This window comes from Somniosus microcephalus, chromosome 9 (genome assembly GCF_052327205.1).
Source record: "Somniosus microcephalus isolate GS21.2 chromosome 9, FLI_Smic_1.0, whole genome shotgun sequence".
Classification (NCBI taxonomy): Eukaryota; Metazoa; Chordata; class Chondrichthyes; order Squaliformes; family Somniosidae; genus Somniosus; species Somniosus microcephalus.
Genome location: NC_140995.1, coordinates 212,587,559 through 212,605,630, shown reverse-complemented (window position 1 = coordinate 212,605,630; position 18,072 = coordinate 212,587,559). Strand labels below are relative to the sequence as shown.

At 46.7% G+C, this 18,072-nt stretch overlaps 1 long non-coding RNA gene across 1 annotated transcript in view; it reads left to right on the top strand.

The window, feature by feature from the left end:
* The first annotated feature begins 442 nt into the window (after positions 1–442).
* Positions 443–18,072, top strand: part of LOC147113003 (uncharacterized) — a 54,410-nt gene continuing 36,780 nt past the window's right edge. The window contains exon 1 of the long non-coding RNA XR_015079612.1: positions 443–549. This is a non-coding gene — a long non-coding RNA (uncharacterized LOC147113003). The remainder of the gene's footprint in view (positions 550–18,072) is intronic.

Below are 18,072 nucleotides of genomic sequence, written 5' to 3'. Positions count from 1 at the left end.
AGGACACCGGGCGAACTCCTTTTCGAAAAGTGCCATGGGATCTTTTATATCCACATGAGAGGGCAGATGGGACCTCTTCAGTGCAGTACTGAGGGAATGCTGCACTGTTGAAGGTGCCGTCTTTCAGATGGGATGTTAAACCGAGGACCCATCTGCCCTCTCGATGACAGCCTGCTTTTATACCGCGTTGTAAGTGTTCCGAGGAACTTTACAGAAGGTGGGGGTAGAGTGGGGGGAATAATATATAGATAATAATAGGAATAAAAGAACAGACTTCAAGCCATGGTGCGAGATTTTGGAGAGGTGACCGAAAGCTTGGTTGAAGAGATGGATTTTGAGAAGGTTTATAGCCATATGAGAAAGAATTTTTTTTTTTGAAAATAGCAAAGTGTAGCTTGCAGGCATGCAGAATCTCAATGAAAGGAGGAAAAGAATTCCTAATGATATGAAGCTCTTTCATCTTTTTGCTTGTTTGCAGTGACCTTAGAACAGTTCTGGAAAGCGGTGGAACAGTGCCCAGTCCCAGAAGACCAGGCTTTGCTGAAGAAGGTGAGATTATAAATTGAAAATTCCCCCTCCAGAGAAAAAAACAATTAGTACATTCAGCATCAGAGCCACATTGTTCTTATCACTGAGGCCCATTTATCATCTTTTCAGCTGTTAATAACCAAGCAGGGAGGGACACAAATATCATCACTGAGTAGGTGGGCTGCAGTATCTCAAACATATTTGCTGCCACTTGGTTAAGTGCTGGAACCTGTTTGCAAGGCTGACAGGAAAGTGGGTGTTGAGTGTTAGTTGGAATTTATTTCAGTTTTAAATAGAATTCAATTAGCTCAACTCAACCCTATCTATCAACAGCACTTTTTAAAGCAAACTTATCTGGGCTGGTTTGCTGAACTGACTGAGAAGATGTCTAATTACTGAGCAAACCTGGCTTATCAGCACTGAAGCACAGGAGAAGTTAAAGCTGCACTTGCTTCATGCCAGAATTTGTTGGCTGAGCCACAAAATCGACTGAATTGCTTACTCAGCAGTGAAAAGGTTTAATTTACTTCCCCCGCCCCCCCTCTTTGCCTGTTCCTCCCCACACTGCTCTCCCGAGTGTGGGATGGTCCTACGCGTGCCCGTAGGTGCCCTCCAGCATTTCAGCCAAGTGGCCACTCCTCGCCGCGTAAGTCTCGACGGTGAGCGGGTCAATCGTCCGTCGCCGACGAGGCCGACCCGGTCCTCTGCTGACGTGGACACTGGTCTAATGATCGAGAGCAGAAAGCCAGGCCGATTCCCTCTCCCCTAACCCGGAGACATCGAGGCCATGTTGAGACAACCTGCTGCCACCCCAGCTGAGGTCAACTAACTCAGCGTTGACTGCACTCCAAACCTGTAGCCTTCCTGATCGGCATGGCTCGGCTACTCGCGAGATCAACACGAATGAGGTAAGCCATTTAAAGTCACCTAGCCAGACGGACGCTACTTCTTCTTCTTAGGCAGTCCCTCGGAGCCGAGGATGACTTGCTTCCACATTAAAAATTAGTTCTCAGGCGACTGATGAGTCCAATGCAGTGGTTGAAGGGGCGGGTGGGTGGGGTACTTGGGTTGACGTGCGCTCCTTGCGTTGCCTGCGCTTGGCTTCCGCTTGCTCCCGGCAAAGAGACTCGAAGTGTTCGGCACTTCCCGGATGCTTCTCCTCCACTTTGTGTGGTCCTGGGCCACGGATCCCCAGGTGTCGATGGGGATGTTACACTTCTTCAAGGAGGCTTTGAGGGTGTCCTTGAAGCGTTTCCTCTGCCCACCTGGGGCTCTCTTGCCGTGTCGGAGCTCCGAGTACAGCGCTTGTTTTGGGAGTCTCGTATCGGGCATGCGGACAATGTGACCCGTCCATCGGAGCTGATCGAGCGTGGTCAAAGCTTCGATGCTGGGGATGTTGGGCTGAGCAAGAACACTGACGTTGGTGCGCCTATCCTGCCAATGGATTTGCAGGATCTTGCGGAGGCAGCGTTGGTGGTACCTCTCCAGTGCTTTGAGGTGCCTGCTGTACATGGTCCATGTCTCTGAGTCATACAGCAGGGCGGTTGTCACTGCTGCTCTGTAGGCCATGAGCTTAGTGCCGGGTTTGTGGTCCTGGTCTTCAAACACTCTCTTCCTCAGGCGACCGAAGGCTGCACTGGCACACTGAAGGTGGTGTTGGACTTGGTTGTCGACGTCTGCCCTTGTTGACAGTAGGCTCCCGAGGTATGGAAAGTGGTCCACATTGTCCAAGGCCTTGTCATGGAATCACAGTCCTCCCATCACAGCATCCACCTGTTTCTTCCAGGGCTTTTGCCTCCACTACCTACCTAGGAGTCTATTCCATGTACTGATCACTCTTTTTGTGAAGAACTTTCTCACATCAGTTGTGAACTTGCCTTTCAGTAGTTTATTACCTTATACACCTCCATACGGTCACCTCTCAGTCACCTCCATTTTGAGGCTAAAAAGCCCAGGTTTCAGAATCACAGAAACCTCACAGTGCAGATAGAGGCCATTTCGGCCCATCGAGCCTGCACCGACACATATCCCACCCGATCCCCGCAACCCCTGCACCAACACATATCCCACCCTATCCCTGTAACCCCACGTATTTAATCCCCCCTAACACTAAGGGTCAATTTATCATAGCCAATCAACCTAACCCGCACATCTTTGGATTGTGGGAGGAAACCGGAGCACCCGGAGAAAACCCACGCAAACACGGGGAGAATGTGCAAACTCCACACAGACAGTCACCCGAGGCCGGATTCGAACCCGGGTCCCTGGTGCTGTGAGGCAACAGTGCTAACCACTATGCCACCGTGCTGCCCTCTAGTTTCTCCAGTCTTTCCTCATAATGTTGAAATATGTTGAGTGAGGCATCTACTAATAGGGCTCTTCCAGTATCAACCATAGCTATAACCTTTTGACATCAGTCTTGGAGCAGTTATAGCACCCACTTTTTTCTACCAGTCTGCAGTACTTCATACTTACATTTCATCTGCTACTGTTCCACCTACTTATATATTTTGTTCAATTTATTTTGTAGTTTCTGGGCTCCTTAGAGTCAACCACCCCTGATAGTTTAGTATCACCTGAGAATTTGACCAGATTGCGATGAGTTTCTGAACCATTGGATAAACTCACTGAGTTGTTGGACGAGCCTAAAATCACTTTTACTGTAACGCTAAAACATTAGTCGTACTGTTTCAGTAGGAGGAAAAATGCACTTAAAATCGGGTGTAATTCCAGGCAGGACAGTCTTGAGGGATGAAACTTCTCAAAGGGAAAGTGACTACTACATCTTATCACAGCCGATTAGAATTTCATTTCAATTCGTGAGGTGTGACTTACTGGCCGGGAAATTGGCCTCGCGCTGAAAGTGGGCGACACGCTCGCAGCGTGCGTCCAAAGATTAAAGGCCTGAGGATCGCCGTAAATTAGGCCACGGGGCTGGTCTGTGTAATACTGGCGAGATGCCGATGCCGATCGGATGCCCTGATGCGGCTCTGGAAAATTCACCTGGCTCCGACACGGAAACGGCCGGCAGGTACGGACTGAGCTTGGGGGGTGGGGAGGCGAACAGGAGAAAGGGGGTGAGAATCACGGGCCAGCAGCAGCTGTGGATCCAGGAGGAGAGCGCTCCCATTCCCGCTCCTCCTGGCTCCACGGTAAGGTAAGTTCTTTTTCCAAAAAAATGAAAACTTAACTGTTCTTCGGCGGTCTCCAGCGGCCCCTTAAAGGATCCACTGGTTAGACCGCGACAGACCTGGAAAAGCTGATCGGATGCGCCGCCCAATTTTTGCTGAGTTTAGCTTTGGGGTTCTAAAACTGGCATGAATCCCCTAATTAGCATAACCTAGGGGCCAAACGCCTGTTTTAGTTGGGCACTCGGAATTTTCCGGTTGCCAATTTGGCAGCTTGCGCACGTCCGGGGGAGATTGCACCCGAAAATTGGTCCTCCAACTCCTATTTTTTACCCAGAAATCGGACCAGTTCTCCCACCTCCCCCCGCCCCCCGCCACTGAATGTTCTTAAAAGACCTTGTCACTGACCTTGAGACACCAATAGCATCGTTTAGCTACCTGCAAAAGTAACTAAACACTTCAACTTCCCAACTCATCTTCTTAAGTGCACTGTATGTACTTGTATTGTCCGTTTATCCTGCACTCGCTCTGTTTGTAACATCACTTCTTTCGTGCACATCATTTTAAAAGATGTATGTTCCAATTGAAGTGAAGTAGGATTTTGAACACTTCTAAAGAGGAGCCATTCCTGAAGACTTGCCACTCCCCCTAACCGCACCCCCAGCTCTTTAAAGCACTGACTCTTTGGTTCGGTTTTGTTGCCCCTCCAACAACTTGTCAAAATGGCCGTTCTTCATTGTGTGAGATATTACAGGGATGGGGGCGGGATGGGTGGGTGGGTGGGCTTGGGGAAGCACCGCAGCTTAGCTCGATTCTGTCCTCACGTCACATCCACACTTTCAAACCGGATTCACCGGATTGGAGCAAGGAGCCCTGATGATTTGGTATTTCCTCGCACCGACACAGTGGACAAATTGGTCCAGCGTAACATTGGCACTGCTCACCCCAGCTGAGAGCAGCTCAGCATAGGCCAGGACCTGGGATCTACCTCGTCCGTACGGAGCACCACACCACACGGTGCATTTACCCTTCAGACCATTGGCACAGTTCCTTTGCTAAAGTTGGAACATAATTTGCTATCAATGAATTCTACCCAATTGTTTCACAGAAGCAACTGGGGTGGGGGAATATCGATGCAACGATTTAAAACAATTTGTCCAACATTTACCTTCTTGCAGAAACCAATTTAAAGTCAATGAAGTGTGTGGCAAGGATGGTTGATTGTAATCAGTATGTGTTGCTGATTACTGTGACTGCCCACTGATTGTGGAGAACGGGAGAAGAAGAAAATGAGGTCAGATTAGCATTTATTGAAGAACATCCGCCCATGTGTTGTGCTATCATTTCATCTGGTTGTATTTGCTCTCTGTGCAAGAGTCTTTATACAAAATCTGGATAGTTGCAATAAACAGATACAATCAGCTTTTGCCCCCCAATCATAGAATGGTTACAGCGCAGAAGGAGGCATTTCGGCCCGTCGAGCCCGTGCCAGCTCGCTGACAGAGCACTTCAGCTAGTCCCACTCCTCCGCCCTTTCCGCGTAGCCCTGCAAACATTTTTCCTTCAGGTACTTATCCAATTCCCTTTTGAAAACCACGATTGAATCTGCCTCCACCACCCTTTCAGGCAGTGCATTCCAGATCCTAACCACTCGCTGCGCAAAAAAGTTTTTCCTCATGTCGCCTTTGGTTCTTTTGACAATCACCTTAAATCTGTGTCCTCTGGTTCTCGACCCTTCCACCAATGGGAACAGTTTCTCTCTATCTACTCTGTCTAGACCCCTCATGATTTTGAACACCTCTATCAAATCTCCTCTCAACCTTCTCTGCTCTAAGGAGAACAACCCCAGCTTCTCCAGTCTATCAACGTAACTGAAGTCCCTCATTCCTGGAATCATTCTCATAAATCTTTTCTGCACCCTCTCTAAGGCCTTCACATCCTTCCTAAAGTGCGGTGCCCAGAATTAGACATAATACTTCAGTTGAGGCCGAACCAGTGTTTTATAAAGGTTCATCATAATTTCCATGCTTTTGTACTCTATGCCTCTATTTATGAAGCCCAGGGTCCCGTAAGCTTTCTCAACCTGCCCTGCCACCTTCAATGATTTGTGCACATATACCCCCCAGGTCTCTCTGTTCATTCGTCCGTTTTATGTTTGTACCCTTTAGTTTATATTGCCTCTCCTCGTTCTTCCTACGGAAATGTATCACTTTGCACTATTTTGCGTTAAATTTCATCTGCCATTTGTCCACCCATTCCACCAGCCTGTCTATGTCCTCTTGAAGTCTATCACAATCGTCCTCACTGTTCACTATACTTCCAAGTTCTGTGTCATCTGCAAATTTTGAAATTGTGCCCTGTACACCCAAGTCCAAGTCATTAATATATATCAAGAAAAGCAGTGATCCTAGTACTGACCCCAGGGGAACACCACTGTAGACCTTCCTCCAGTCCGAAAAACAACCGTTCACCGCTACTCTCTGTTTCCTGTCACTTAGCCAATTTTGTATCCATGCTGCCACTGTCCCTTTTATTCCATGGGCTTCAACTTTGCTGGCAAGCCTATTATGTGGCACTTCATCAAACGCCTTTTGGAAGTCTGTGTACACCACATCAACCGCATTACCCTCATCAACCCTCTCTGATACCTCATCAAAAAACTCAATCAAAATAGTTCAACACGATTTCCCTTTAACAAATCCTTGTTGGCTTTCCTTAATTAATCCGCACTTGTCCAAATGACTGTTAATTTTGCCCCTAATTATCGTTTCTAAAAGCTTCCCCACTACTGAGGTTAAACTGACTGGCCTGTAGTTGCTGGGTTTATCCTTACACCCTTTTCTGAACAAGGGTGTAACATTTGCAATTCTCCAGTCCTCTGGCACCACCCCAGTGTCTAAGGAGGATTGGAAGATTATGGCCAGAGCCTCCACAATTTCCACCTTAACTTCCCTCAGCATCCTAGGATGCATCCCATCCGGTCCTGGTGACTTATCTGTCCTTGCTGATCATCGACTTCAAAATGTGACAGTGATAAGGTGAAAACCTAATTTGTCTTTGGTGCTGAAGTTCTTACTGGACGCTTTGACTCACTCTTTTCAGCCTTTAGCTTCTTGATGGCACAAAGAAAACTGTTTAAGATTGCCATTTAAAAGTCTTCAATTCCATGGATGAACCCATTTAGCCCAATGTGTCAAACAGGTCTTGTTTCAAGAATCTGACTGATTTCTCTTCCTTTTCCTACACTCTAATATTCACTGATCAGGGAATGCTACAATTCCCTTTGATTGCTCCATGAGCTATAAGACCAGTTTACAAGTCAACTGAGTCAAATGTGAAGTTAGTCCTTAAATTAAGTTTATGTCAAGCAGTCCCAGTCTCCTCAACCTGATGGTTGGGAAGTTGGGAAATGTTGGCTCTCTGAGCCATGCAGACTAGTAAGGTAAACAGATTTGATCACTTTTTTGTACTGATCGCTGTTGGCCAGATGTTGGGAAGAAGGGGAACATAAGAAATAGGAGGAGGAGTAGGCCATTCGGCCCTTCGAGCCTGCTCTGACATTCAATGAGATCATGGCTGATCCTCTATCTCAATACCATATTCCCACTCTCTCCCCATACCCCTTGATGCCTTTTGTGTCTAGAAATTTTCTATCTCCTTAAATATATTCAGTGACTTGGCCTCCACAGCCTTCTGTGGTAGAGAATTCCACAGGTTCACCACCCTCTGAGTGAAGAAATTTCTCCTCATCTCAGTCCTAAATGTCCTACCCCGTATCCTGAGACTGTGACCCCTCGTTCTCGACCTCCCCCAGCCAGGGGAAACATCCTCCCTGCATCCAGTCTGTCTAGCCCTGTCAGAATTTTATACGTTTCAATGAGATCCCCTCTCATTCTTCTAAACTCTAGTGAATACAGGCCTAGTCGACCCAATCTCTCCTCATACGACAGTCCTGCCATCCCAGGAATCAGTCTGGTGAACCTTCGCTGTACTCCCTCTATGGCAAGTATATCCTTTTGTTAGGTAAGGAGACCAAAACTGCACACAGTATTCACCAAGGCCCTGTATAACTGTAGTAAGACATCCTTGCTCTTGTACTCAAATCCTCTTGCAATGAAGGCCAACATACCATTTGCCTTCCTAACTGCTTGCTGCACCTGCATGTTTGCTTTCAGTGACTGGTATACAAGGACACTCAGGTCCCTTTGTACATCAACATTTCCCAATCTATCACCATTTAAATAATATTCTACCTTTCTGTTTTTCCTACCGAAGTGGATAACTTCACATTTATCCACGTTATACTGCATCTGGCATGTATTTGTCCATTCACTCAAATTGTCTAAATCGCCTTGAAGCCTCTTTGCATCCTCCTCACAACTCACAATCCCACCTAGTTTCGTGTCATCAGCAAACTTTGAAATATTACATTTGGGATTGTGGCGTGTCTTCCTCAAATTCGGCTGCCCTCAAAAGTTTGTCACTATCCTCCGCCTGCTTCACGATGACATGCAAGCCGTGATCCTGACCAACGGTTCCACCACAGACCCAATTCACGTATGGACCGGGGTCAAGCAAGGCTGTGCCATCGCAGCAACGCTCTTCTCGATCTTCCTTGCTGCAATGCTCCATCTCACCCCTCAGTAAGCTCCCCGCTGGAGTGGAGCTAATTTACAGAACAAACAGGAAACTGTTCAACCTCCATCACCTCCAGTCCAGATCCAAGGTCGTCCCATCCTCTGTCATCGAATTACAGTATGCAGATGACGCTTGCGTCTGCGCTTACGCGGAGGTCGAACTCCAAACCATCGTCAACACCTTCACCGAAACGTACAAGAGCATGGGCCTTACACTCGCGTCGAAGACACACTCACTAGAAGGAGACACCACGGGACCTCTTATGTGGGACTTTATCAAAGGCCTTCTGAAAATCCAAATACACCACATCCACTGGTTCTCCCTTATCTATTCTACCAGTTACATCCTCAAAAAATTCCAGTAGGTTTGTCAAACACGATTTCCCTTTCGTAAATCCATGTTGACTTTGTCTAATCCCATTGATATTTTCTAAGTGTCTTGTTATCACATCCTTTATAACAGACTCTAGCATTTTCCCTACTACTGATGTTAGGCTAACCGGTCTGTAGTTCCCTAGTTCAATAAGATCATGGCTGATCATCACAGAATCTACAGTGCAGATAGAGGCCATCTCGGCCCATCGAGCCTGCACCGACACATATCCCACCCTATCCCTGTAACCCCACGTATTCAATCCCCCAACACCAAGGGTCAATTTATCATAGCCAAATCAACCTAACCTGCACATCTTTGGACTGTGGGAGGAAACTGGAGCACCCGGAGGAAACCCACGCAGACACAGGGAGAATGTGCAAACTCCACACAGACAGTCGCCCGAGGCCAGATTTGAACCCGGGTCCCTGGCGCTGTGAGGCAACAGTGCTAACCACTATGCCACCGTGCCCCCCCTCAACTCCACTTTCCTGCCCGATCCCCAAATCCCTTGATTCTTTTAGAGTCCAAAAATCTATCAGTCTCAGTCTTGAATATACTCAGTGACTCAGCATCCACAGGTAGAGGATTCACAATCCTCTGAGTGAAGAAATTCCTCCTCACCTCAGTCCTAAATGGCTGACCCTTTATCCTGCTCCTTCAGCTACCTGCCCCGGCCTTCTGGCACTCCTTCCCTCAGCCCCTGCACCTCACCACCTTCCTCCCTGCTACAAAAACTGTGCTTTAGTCCCTTCCTGACCCTCTTCCTCCTTTCCCTCTACTGTTTGGTATTCACTGCCCTGTAAAGCAGACGTGAGACGTTTCTTTCTACACGACTGCTAAAATAATGTAAGTTGTTGTTGAGATATGTTAATACCAGGTTCTGTGGGGTACATCTTCCTACGCTGTAGTTGGTGTAAGGAGTTAAACAAGACTGATCATAGAATCATACAGCACAGAAGGAGGCCATTCGGCCCATTGTGCCTGTGCTGGCTCTTTGATAGAGCTATCCAATTATCCCCATTCTTTCCCCCGGCCCTGCGAATTTTTGCTTTTTACGTATATATCGAATTGCCATTTGAAAGTTACTGTTGAATCTGCTTCCACCCCCCCTTTCAGGCAATTTTTTAAAAACATTTTACAATAGATGTTTCATGATATTAGAAGTTAGTTAACTAGATATTAGCTGCCATTTATTTTAAGGCTGGCTTGCTTTATTGAGCTTGCTTTTCTAAGGTTAAACTGCATCAAACTCGTTACTACCACTAACCACAAACTTGACACCAAAAGGTTTCTGAGGGGATCTGTGACATTTCTCTCAGTTGATTACTATAACTCATTGTAGGATGCAGCTTTAAAGGGCAAGGGTAGGGTTCAATTTCATTTGTAGTTTGCAGATGTGAAGTACTTACATAGGCAGGCAGCAACATGAGAGAACACTTGACGTACTAGGATATACGGCAAAGTTTGTGTTTATCATGCTTGACTAATCTACTGGAATTTTTTGAGGATGCAACTAGTAAAATAGATAAGGGAGAACCAGTGGATGTGGTGTATTTGGACTTTCAGAAGGCTTTCGATAAGGTCCCACATAAGAGATTAGTGTGTAAAGTTAAGGCACATGGGATTGGGGGCAAGGTATTGACCTGGATAGAGAACTCGTTGGCAGATAGAAAGCAAAGAGTTGGAATAAACGGGTCTTTTTCCGAGTGGCAGGCAGTGACTAGTGGGGTACCGCAGGGATCGATCCTTGGACTCCAGCTATTCACAATATATATTAATGATCTAGACAAGGGAACTAGATGTAATATCTCCAAATTTGCAGATGACACAAAGCTGGGTGGGCGTGTGTGCTGTGAGGAGGATGCCAAGAAACTACAGGATGATTTGGACAGGTTGGGTGATTGGGCAGAAGCATGGCAGATGCAATATAACGTAGATAAATGTGAGGTTATCCACTTTGGTGGCAAAAACAGGAAGGCAGATTATTATCTGAATGGCAATAGATTGGGAGAAGGGGAAGTGCAACGAGACCTGGGTGTCCTTGTGCACCAGTCACTGAAGGTAAGTATGCAGGTGCAGCAGGCAGTTAAGAAGGCAAATGGTATGTTGGCCTTCGTAGCGAGAGGGTTTGAATACAGGAACAAGGATGTCTTGCTGCAGTTGTACTGGGCCTTGGTGAGACCACATCTTGAGTATTGTGTGCAGTTTTGGTCGCCTTATCTGAGGAAGGATATTCTTGTCATGAAAGGAGTTCAGCGAAGATTCACCAGGCTGATACCTGGGATGGCAGGAATGATGTATGAGGAGAGATTGGGACGATTGGGCTTGTACTCACTGGAGTTTAGAAGAATGAGAGGGGATCTCATTGAAACTTATAAAATTCTGGCAGGACTAGACAGACTAGATGCAGGAAGGATGTTCCCGATGGTCGGGGAGTCCAGAACCAGGGGTCACAGTCTAAAGATAAGGGGTAAGCCATTTAGGACAGAAATGAGGAGGAATTTCTTCACCCAGAGAGTGGTGAACCTGTGGAATTCTCTACCACAGAAGGCAGTAGAGGCCAATACATTAAATATATTCAAGAAGGAGTTGGATATATTTCTTAAGGCTAAAGGGATCAAGGGATATGGGGAGAAAGCAGGGACCGAGTACTGAACTTAGATGATCAGCCATGATCGCATTGAATGGTGGAGCAGGCTCGAGGGGCCGAATGGCCTACTCCTGCTTCTATGTTTCTGTGTTGTGTTGGTGCAAAGGGATGCATCAACAGTAACAGTGTGCAATAATCTGGATGTGTAGATAGGACCTTACAGGGGTATATAAGGTAATTAATGAAATGGAGAAAGTAAGCCTGAAGCAGTGCTTCCTGATATGGCAGAGCAGCAGGACAAGAGGACACAGGTTCAGGGTAGTGAGGAGCACATTAATGCCAGATACCAGCAAGTATTCCTTTACGCCAAGGGTGATTGGCAGCAGGAATACAACAAGAACAACAACTTGCATTTATATAGCGCCTTGAATGTAGTAACACGACCCGAAGCGCTTCACAGGAGCGTTAAACAAAATTTGACACCGAGCCACATGAGGAGCTATTAGGACAGGTGATCAAAAGCTTGGTCAAAGAGGTAGGTTTTAAGGAGCGTCTTAAAGGAGGACAGAGCGGTTTAGGGAGAGAATTCCAGAGCTTAGGGCCTTGGCAGCTGAAGGCACGGCCACCAGTGGTGGAGTAATTAAAATCGGGGACGCTCAAGAGGCCAGAATTGGAGGCGCTCAGAGTTCTCGGCGGGTTGTGGGGCTGGAGGAGATTACAGAGATTGGGAGGGGCGAGGTCATGGAGGGATTTGAAATCAAGGATGAGAATTTTAAAATCAAGGCGTTGCCGGACTGGGAGTCAGTGTAGGTCCGCGAGCACCGACCGGGGTGATGGGTGAACGGGACTCGGTGTGAGTTAGGACACGGGCAGCATAGTTTTGGATGAGCTCAGGTTTATGGAGGGTGGAAGAGGGGAGACTGGCCAGGAGACCATTAAAGTAGTCGAGTCTAGAATAGGTTGAGGCTGGGACCAATGTCTCCCGTAAGCTGCATTGCCCCCTGCGCGGCCTGCCTCCCCGAATGCGCGGACCATTCACATTTTTGCGGTATCTACACTGAAAACCGGTGGGCGGTTTGCGCGGAACCGTGTAGATGACCGCGGCCACGCAGCTTAGCGGGAACATTGGCTGGGACACATTTAAGAAACAGCTAGATGCTGTAATGGGGGGGAAGGTGGGATTGGAATTCTGGAAGGTAGAGATCTAATGGGCCTAAGGAGCCATTAACCTGCGATCTAGTGCAAGTGAAGTCAGCTGAACTGAGTTTAGGGAAGTATTGTAAAACCACCTGCACCAAGTTGGTTCATACTGTTTTGAGTACATGAACTACATTGCTTGGGAACTTTATAAATTTGTTTTTAATATTACCAGACAGAATAGTCAGCTCTTTATTAAAATCTTCGTAGACCAGAAAAGTCTCAGGTCAGCTCCCTTGTCCTTGCCGAGTTAGCTGACTTCAGCTGGGGTAGCAGTAAGGGTGACTGCGGTCTGGCCTCCGAATTCCTGGGAGAACCTTGTGGTTGGTTAATGTTGTCGGGCTCATGTACGGTCAGGAGTATCACGGCCCAGCGGAACCTTGTCCTTCCTCCGATGGTCACCAGGACGCGCGCCTCCGGCAGAGGAATCCTTGCAGAGACACTGAGGCTAATTATTTCGCCCCTGCCGTGCAAGGGCAATGATCAGTTCTCTCAGCACAGACCAAATGGAAAACGCTGTGGCTCATTGGGTAGCACACTTGCCTCTGAGTCAGAAGGTTGTGGGTTCAAGTCCCACTCCAGAGATTTGAGCAGAAAAACCTAGGCTGACACCCCAGTGCAGGGCTGAGGGAGTGCTGCACTGTCGGCGGTGCCGTCTTTCAGATGAGACGTTAAACCGAGGCCCCGTCTGCTCTCTCAGGTGGACGTAAAAGATCCCATGGCACTATTTCGAAGAAGAGCAGGGGAGTTATCCTCGATTATCTAGTTATTATCGCATTGTTGTTTGTGGGAGTTTGCTGTATGCAAATTGACTGCAGTGTTTCCTTTATTATACAGTTCAAAAGTACTTCATTGGCAGTAAAGCCCTTTGGGACGTCTGGTGGTTGTGAAAGGCGTGATGTAAATGGAAGTTTTTCTGTTTTTCCTTTTCACTTTTCTGCTGGCGCTGCTTTAATTTGGATTCCCCGAGACCTGTTCGGCAAGCCGCCCCCTAGTCTTGTCCCAATGACAGACCCAGAGACCCAAGAATATTGAGTCTGTATTTCTGCCTCTAGATAAGGTGGTTTACTGAAACCAGTCTCTTGGAATCGAATGAATGCAGCATCAGTATAACCGTAGCTCTGGTTTGTGTGTTTTTTTATTCGTTCCTGGGATGTGGGCGTCGCTGGCAAGGCCAGCATTTATTGCCCATTCCTAATTGCCCTTGAGAAGGTGGTGGTGAGCCGCCACCTTGTACCGCTGCAGTCCGTGTGGTGAATATGCACCCACAGTGCTGTTAGGGAGGAAGTTCCAGTATTTTGACCCAGCGATGATGAAAGATCGGTGATATACTTCCAAGTCAGGATGGTGTGTGACTTGGAGGGGAACTTGGAGGTGGTGGTGTTCCCATGCGCCTGCTGCTCTTGTGTCCTTCTAGGTGGTAGAGGTTGCGGGTTTGGGAGGTGCTGCCGAAGAAGCCTTTGTTAGTCGCTGCAGTGCATCTTGTAGATGGTACACACTGTAGCGACGATACGCTGGTGGTGGAGGGATTGAATGTTTAAGGTGGTGGATGGGGTGCCAATCAAGCGGACTGCTTTGTCCTGGATGATGTCGAGCTTCTTGAGTGTTGTTGGAGCTGCACTCATCCAGGCAAGTGGAGAGTATTCCATCACACTCCTGACTTGTTCCTTGTAAATGGTGGAAAGGCTTTGGGGAGTCAGGAGGTGAGACACTCGCTGTAGAATACCAAGCCTCTGACCTGCTCTTGTTGCTACGGTATTTATGTGGTTGGTCCAGTTAAGTTTCTGGTCAATGGTGACCCCTAGGATGCTGATGGTGGGGGATTCGGTGATGGTAATGCTGTTGAAAGTCAAGGGGCGGTGGTTAGACTCTCGCTTGTTGGAGATAGTCATTGCCTGGTACTTGTGTGGCGCGAATGTTACTTGTCACTTACCAGCCCAAGCCTGAATGTCGTCCAGGTCTTGCTGCATGCGGCCATGGACTGCTTTATTATCTGAGGCGTTGTGAATGGAACTGAACACTGTGCAGTCATCAACGAACATCCCCACTTCTGACCTTATGACGGAGAGAAGGTCACTGATGAAGTAGCTGAAGATGGTTGGGCCTAGGACACTGCCCTGAGGAACTCCTGCCGCAATGTCCTGGGGCTGTGATGATTGACCTCCAACCACCGCAACCATCTTCCTTTGCGTTAGGTATGACTCCAGCCAGTGGAGAGTTTACCCCTTGATTCCCATTGACTTCAGTTTTACTATGGCTCCTTGATGCCACACTCGGTCAAATGCTGCTTTGATGTCAAGGGCAGTCACTCTCACCTCACCTCTGGAATTCAGCTCCTTTGTCCATAAGAACATAAGAAATAGGAGCATGAGTAGGCCAATCGGCCCCTCGAGCCTGCTCCGCCATTCAATAAGATCATGGCTGATCTGATCCTAACCGCCAATCCACTATCACAGAACCACCTCCTGAATCTAACAGAATTAGACACACGAAATAGGAGCAGGATCAGGCTACATCGCCCCTGGGCCCGCTCCGCTACCCATAGGGCCATGACCAATCCGAACCTAGACTCATGTCCAAATTCCTGCCCGCTCCCCGTAACCCTTAATTCCCTTTACTTCTAGGAAACTGTCTATTTCTGTTTTAAATTTATGTAATGATGTAGCTTCTACAGCTTTTTGGGGCAGCATATTCCATGGACCTACCACCCTCTGAGTGAAGTAGTTCCTCCTCATCTCAGTTTTGAAAGAGCAGCCCCTTATTCTAAGACTATGCCCCCTAGTTCTAGTTTCACCCATCATCGGGAACATCTTCCCCGCATCCACCCGATCCAACCCCTTCACAATCTTAAATGTTTCAATAAGATCACCTCTCATTCTTCTGAACTCCAATGAGTAGAGTCCCAATCTACTCAACCTCTCCTCATATGTCCATCCCCTCATCCCCGGGATTAACCGAGTGAACCTTCTTTGTACTGACTCGAGAGCAAGTATGTCCTTTCTTAAGTATGGACACCAAAACTGTACGCAGTATTCCAGGTGCGGTCTCACCAATACCTTGTACAACTGAAGCAATACCTCCCTATTTTTATATTCTATCCCCCTAGCAATGAAAGCCAACATTCCATTGGCCTTCTTAATCACTTGCTGCACCTGCATACTAACCTTTTGAGTTTCGTGCACCAGGACCCCCAGATCCCTTTGTACTTCAGTACTTTCCAGTTTCTTGCCATTAAGATAATAACTTGCTCTACGATTTTTCCTGCCAAAGTGCATAACCTCACACTTTCCAGTATTGTATTCCATCTGCCAAATCTCTGCCCACTTACTTAGCCTGTCGATGTCCCCTTGCAGGTTTTTTATGTCCTCCTCACTCACTACTTTCCCTCCCATCTTAGTATCATCTGCAAACTTTGATATGTTACACTCGGTCCCCTCCTCCAAATCGTTAATATAGATTGTAAAGAGTTGGGGACCCAGCACTGACCCCTGCGGAACACCACTAGTTACTGATTGCCAGTCTGAGAATGAACCATTTATCCCAACTCTCTGCCTTCTGTTAGATAGCCAATCCTCTATCCATGCCAGAATATTACCCCCAATCCCGTGATTTTTTATCTTAAGCAATAATCTTTTGTGTGGCACCTTGTCAAATGCCTTTTGGAAGTCTAAATACACTACGTCCACTGGTTCCCCTTTATCCACCCTATACGTCACTTCCTCAAAGAACTCCAGCAAATTTGTCAAACATGACTTCCCCTTCATAAAACCATGCTGACTTTGTCCTATTAAATTATGATTATCCAAATGTCCTGTTACTGTCTCCTTAATAATGGACTCCAAAATTTTACCTACCACAGATGTTAGGCTAACCGGTCTATAGTTTCCAGCCTTCTGTCTACTGCCCTTTTTAAATAAGGGTGTTACATTAGCAGTTTTCCAGTCTGCCGGGACCTTTGCCGAGTCCAGGGAGTTTTGGAAAATTATTACCAATGCATCCACAATCCCTACCGCCACTTCCCTCAAGACCCTAGGATGTAAGCCATCAGGTCCAGGTGATTTATCCGCCTTGAGTCCCATTATTTTACCGAGTACCACTTCCTTAGTGATTTTGATCGTGTTTAGCTCCTCCCCCCCTGTAGCCCCCTGTTTGTCCAGTGTTGGGATATTCTTCGTGTCTTCTACTGTAAAGACTGATATAAAATATTCATTCAGCCATCTCCATATTTCCCACCATTAATTTCCCGGTCTCATCCTCTAAGGGACCAACATTTACTTTAGCCACCCTTTTTCTTTTTATATAACTATAAAAACTCTTACTATCTGTTTTTATATTTTTTGCTAATTTACTTTCATAATCTATCTTCCCATTCTTAATCAATCTTTTTGTTATTTTTTGCTGTCTTTTAAAGTTTTCCCAATCCTCTATCCTCCCACTAGATTTGGCTACCTTATATGCCCTTGTTTTTAGTCGAATACTATCCTTAATTTCTTTACTTAGCCACGGATGGCTGTCTTTTCTTTTACACCCTTTTCTTCTCAGTGGAATATATTTTTTTTGGAAGTTGTAAAATAACTCCTTGAATGTACACCACTGATCATGTATCGTCTTACCCTTTAATCTATTTTCTCAATCCACTCTACTCAATTCTGCTCTCATACCTTCATAGTCTCCTTTATTCAAGCTTAGCACGCTTGTTTGAGATCCAACCTTCTCACCCTCTAATTGAATATGGAATTCAACCATGTTATGGTCACTCATTCCAAGGGGATCCTTTACTAGGACATTTTTAATTAATCCCGTCTCGTTACACAGGACCAGATCTAAGGTTGCTTGCCCCCTGGTCGGTTCAGTTACATACTGCTCAAGAAACCTATCCCTAATACACTCAATGAACTCATCCTCAAGGCTGCTCTGCCCAATTTGATTTGTCCAATTAATATGATAGTTGAAATCCCCCATAATTATAGATGTTCCCTTATTACAAGCCTCAACTATTTCCTGATTGATACTCCGTCCAACAGAGTTGCCACTGTTCGGAGGCCTATAGACTACGCCCACTAGTGTTTTTTTCCCCTTATTATTCCTTACCTCCATCCAAAATGTTTCATTATCCTGATCTTTTGACCCAATATCATTTCTCTGTATTACAGTGATTCCTTCCTTTATTAACATAGCCACCCCACCTCCCCTTCCTTCCTGCCTGTCCTTCCTGATCGTTAAATAACCTGGTATGTTTAATTCCCAGGCATTGTCACCCTGCAGCCATATTTCTGTAATGGCCACAAGATCATACCCATATGTAGTTATTTGTGCCATTAACTCATCTATTTTGTTACGAATGCTACGTGCATTCAGATAGAGAACTTTCAAAGATGTTTTGTGACCAAGGCTGTAATGAGGTCGGGAGCCGAGTGGTCCTGGCAGAATCCAAACTGGGCATCGGTGAACAGGTTATTGCTGAGTAAGTGCCGCTTGATAGCACTGTTGATGACACCTTCCATCACTTTGCTGATGATTGAGAGTAGACTGATGGGGCGGTAATTGGCCGGATTGGATTTGTCCTGCTTTTTGTGGACAGGGCCGTTTTCCACATTGTCAGATAGATGCCAGTGT